The 4660-nt window shown below is 44.7% G+C and overlaps 1 protein-coding gene across 1 annotated transcript in view; it reads left to right on the top strand.

Moving 5' to 3' along the window:
• Nucleotides 1–3920: 3920 nt before the first annotated feature.
• PSMA6 (proteasome (prosome, macropain) subunit, alpha type, 6) overlaps nucleotides 3921–4660 on the top strand; it is a 7001-nt gene continuing 6261 nt past the window's right edge. The window contains exon 1 of the mRNA XM_008942453.1: nucleotides 3921–3962. The gene's annotated coding sequence lies outside the window, so the exon portion shown is untranslated. The remainder of the gene's footprint in view (nucleotides 3963–4660) is intronic.

Here is a 4660-nt window from a genome sequence, read left to right on the forward strand (position 1 = left end):
GTCGTGCCCGCCCGGGGTCCTGGGAGAGGGAACCGAGCGTGAGATAAGGAAAACTTGGAGCCAGGGTGAGCTCTTTAGAGCATCCCCTGCCATGGGGCGGGGGGTTGCCCTCAGGTGCTTGGAGACTCTACTGAAAGCTCCCAACCTTTTATTCCCCTATAACTGTTTCTGTCGGCTTATCTTACCAAACAAGAGCATTGCGTTTTGGAATTGGGGACCTCCAGTAGCCCTTTCAAATGGGACTGGAGCTGCATCAAACCGTGTGTGCCAGAATAACGGAGCCGGTTTTTGGAGGTAACCCGTGCTCTCTCTTGTTACACCTGGGTGCCACATGTTGTGAGAGATGGCAGTAACCATCCTTTATTTCCAGGCTTCTTTGAACATTCTGCAATTAAAATGCAGCCTAACTTCATCCTCTGTAGGCCACTGAATCCTTTCTCTATATTTTTACAGTGCATCAGATTCTGCAGAAGTGCTTTACGCTGCTCCTTCTGCAGAATACTCTATAAGAGCAGAGTCAGCTCCCAGTCTCATAGGACAGTCATTCAGAGTGCTCCTGGAGGATCCTCACAGCGAGGCCAGATGAATCGTTTTGGCAGCATTGTTCTGATGCTCTCTTCCCCTGGAGCTTAGTGGCTCCTCCCCGGCTGCAGTAGCTTCATTGCACGTGCATTGCATGGCATGTCCATACGTCCATCTGTTCTCCAGGAAAGGAGATTGCTGTGACCAGACTGCAGAAATTATCTGCAGTAGCCCATAGTTTCCTTGTGTCTGCCTTTGAGTTGCTCTTAGGAAGAGGGATGTGTGGAGTAGTCTTCATGGGCAGGCAGCCGAGTCTTGAGCAGTCCTTTCTCTTGGGAGCAACTGGGGAAGCGCCTGCATGTACATGTCTATACACAAGTAGAAAGCTCCCTGTGCTAAGTGCCTACATACAAGTGCTGTCTTACTCCTGCAGTGTGCATAAGGCTTGCATGCAACTGGTGTACTGAGCCTTATATGTGGGGATGGTGCTTCCTTGCACAGAGTATCAGTGGCTCTGTGATAGGAGTCATGGACTCTGACCTCTCTCACCATTAAAACAGGCTGATTGGTCTTCATCACCTTTCTGGCTGTTCCTCTGTTATAGTACTACTCGCTGGGAATAGTTTCTGCATCCTGTAGTAAAGAGGAATCTGAGCCTTGGTTTTCTACCTCCTGGGTATATTCAAGCATTAGGTTCATGTAAGCAAAATAAGCAGTGCTTCCATAGCTGTTACCAGTGTCTCAGAAGCAAGTATCTGTGTGTGCTTGAGAGCCTCTACACACACCCTGGAGCTCTTTAAAGGTATTTTAAGTACCTATATGCTCTGGGAAGAAAAATATGTAGGTGTGTTTAGTTAACTTCAAGCAAGTATGCTTGAAGTCACTGCCTGCAGCCAGGCTGTGACTTGGGCACAGTGCCACACGAGTGTCTCTGTTGGCCAGCATCTAGCCACAGCATGGGCAGAAAGCTCATGTTTGCTGGAGGCTAAATACCTAAATCTGTCCTTCTCCAGTCACTCATCCGCTCTGTCATTCTGCTGCTCTGTCAGTCTTGCCTTTCCTTCTGAGTCCAGCACATCCTTCTCCCGGGACTGGATTCAGACTGACTAGGTGCTGTCAGCCATGGGCATGGACACATGTCATGGCAGCTTTAAGGCTGCCTTAAAACTTGAGGTTTTGCTGGAATTTGACATTACCCAATCAGAGATTTGCAGCACAGTGCTATTGGGATGGAAGGCCTGTACTCTGCCTTAGGTCTTCTGCTTCTGAAGCTCAAAAAGCTCATGTGCCATTGGCGGGATGCCATACTGGGAAAAGAACAGTTATCTCATACGTATTTCTCATTGCTGTGGTTAAAATCTCTCAGAGCATCAGTGTTGTCTTGCAACCTGTTAGTTCCAGTCTTCAAAGATGATGTTTCATCTAAGTGGAATTTTGGGAGGTGAATTAAATTATTATGGTCAAATCTCTGACTATCGTGATGTACTGAGGGAACAACAAGAGACTCCTGTTTTCAGAAAGAATCTGTGCAGTATTGCTGAAAAAATTACACATAAGAAAACAGACTTAAAACACCACTAGCAATTTGGTTTTATGTTGTAAGAGCCACTTGGGTTTTGAGCCTGTCTCTTTGAGAAGAGTAGATGGTAAATAGGAACAGTGCAAGAAGGGCTTGCAGTTCAGTGAGCCTGGTTGTCAGTACTTGTGAGCAAAACCAATTTGTGAGGACAGCTATTCCTGCTCCAACCTCAGTGCCACAGAACTGCTGTGGTTGGCAGGGACCTCTTGAGGTCATCTGGTCCAATCCCCTGCTCAGGCAGGACCAGCTAGAGCTGGTCGCCCAGTACCACGCCCAGACTGAGTTGTCCATGGTAGCCAACAGCTCTTGAAATCTCCAAGGCTAGTGACTCTACAGCCAGCCTGGGCACCCTGTGTTAGTGCTCAGTCACCCTCACGGTAAATAAAGTGTTTCCCGATGCTCAGGTGGGGTGCCCTGTGTTTCAGTTGGTGCCTGTTGCCTCTGGTCCTGTCACTGGGCACCACTGAAGAGGGCCCAGTACTGTCTATTTGTTTTACACTCTTGCTTCTGATATTTTTACATATATATAAGCAAGTGTTGCAGAGCCCTTGCCTGGGGCTTCAGACATGACCAGTTAGCTGTCTCATGTCTCACCGGGTTCTGTGCTGCAGGCTGGCACTGATTGCCCAGGGAAGGCAAGTGAAGAGGTGAGAGGAAGGAGCAGCATTCCTTTTGGCATCTTTGGGTAACTAGTAAATGCTGCCATGCCTGAGAGTAATAAATGCAGTGCCCTAAATCCCTGGCAGTCGGCCCTTCCACAATCCTGACTCAGCAGTTTGAACATCAAGATCCTGGTATTGCAAAATCTTTTTTCGTTTTCAGATTGTTAGTCTTCTGTTGTCCAGTCTCTTCCATAGATCTGAATGCAGCTTTTTAAAACAGATGAGTTTCTTGCTCCCATTATTTGAGAAGGTAGTTTTAGCTATTTGCTGCACTGTTAGTTAAACCTGTTCTAAATGCCACTTGCATTCATGTGGCTGACAGAAAGTTAATCTACAAGGAGCTACTGCCTGAAACTTGCCTCTCCTACCCAGACACTGGGAAGTTCTGAATGCTTATCATACAGTGCCAGATAAATGCTTTTTAACGTCATTGTTCCTGAGGCTTTTGTAACCATTAATCAAAGGAAATTTATTTCATGGATCATATCAAGTATATCGTAACCCATTGTAGCTATCTCAGTGTTTCTGTTCAGTTGGCACGTGCACAGGGTTCATTTTAAAAAGTGAATAAAGGCATTGCAGTGTTTGAACGTCAAGCCCGAAAATGTGATAGTAAGGTTAAAGCCCATCTTCTGTGCCTGGTCCATCATTTTCACCTGTATCAGTTAAACTCTATAAAAGAAAACTGCATCCTCACAATGGTGGTAATGCTTGAAATGCTCAACTTCTGCAGGTTAAAACAATCTCCTCTAGGGATTTAGAGTTGCTGTAGGTTATGGTTGGACTGTTTTGATCAAGTGCAGAACAGCCTTTTTGTTTTAAAACAAATTCTGCTGATATTAAACATCCTAACTGAACAAAAAGACAAAGTATTGGGAATATTTGAAGGAAGCAGTAATAGTGGTTTTGTGAAGAGAGTCAATTGCTTGAATTCCAGTCAGAAAGTTCTTGTGTGTGTAGTACTAAAGACCTTAAAAACATAAAGTGTTGAACAAGTGTTAAAGAGGCAAAAAGCTGGTGAGCTTTCTCTGCTGGGGCAGATGTGTCGGAATTAATTGTTCTAATAGCTGTAACACTGCTTCCTATTAACATTTAAATGTTTTTTTCTAGAATATGCTTTTAAGGCCATAAACCAAGGCGGACTAACGTCTGTAGCTGTTCGTGGAAAGGATTCTGCAGTAATTGTAACACAGAAGAAAGTACCTGTAAGTAGGCTGGTTTTGAGGTGGGGAGTGGAAGGAGATGAGAAAAAAGGTGGGGGTGAGACTCTGTGACATTGATATTTTATTTATTAGCGTTGACATATACTGCTGCTTGAACTAAATCTCTTATTGTTCAGCTTGTTACAAGCTAACACTCTTTAGTGCTCAGTTGGTAGATTTCCTCACCAAGTAATGGGATACTAATTGCTTCTGTAGTAGTCAAAGGAATAAAGACACAAAGATTGTCCTGCTCTACTTTAGCATGCCTGTGTTACTCTGGCTTATAAGGGCTGGCTGGAGTTGTACTTAATCAGTTTCCTTATTTCTTTAATTCCTGCTCAGGAAATGCTCACCAGTAGCATGCAGAACAAAAATTTCCTGAGTGTTTCAGCACAGTGGTGAGGTATTGCTTACAAAGTGGGAAAACCTTTGTGTTTGAACACAGTGAGAGTGCAGGTTTGTGGGTGTGTGTGTTCTCAAAGTTTTCTCAGAGGTAAAAGTCATGCTGATGTTGATCATGCTCTAGCTGTCATTCTTTTACAGGTACTGCAGTTTTTATCTTTCCTATTCTTCTGTTTCTTCCTTTACAGTAAACAGTGGAGAACCTGATAGACAGTTTTTAGCTGTTAGTTGACTCTTTTGGGCTCTTCTATAGATAGCAGAACATCCAGAGTCTTCGGGGGGGGGGGGGGGGG

Source organism: Merops nubicus, unplaced genomic scaffold, assembly GCF_000691845.1.
Source record: "Merops nubicus isolate BGI_N331 unplaced genomic scaffold, ASM69184v1 scaffold47156, whole genome shotgun sequence".
Classification (NCBI taxonomy): domain Eukaryota; kingdom Metazoa; phylum Chordata; class Aves; order Coraciiformes; family Meropidae; genus Merops; species Merops nubicus.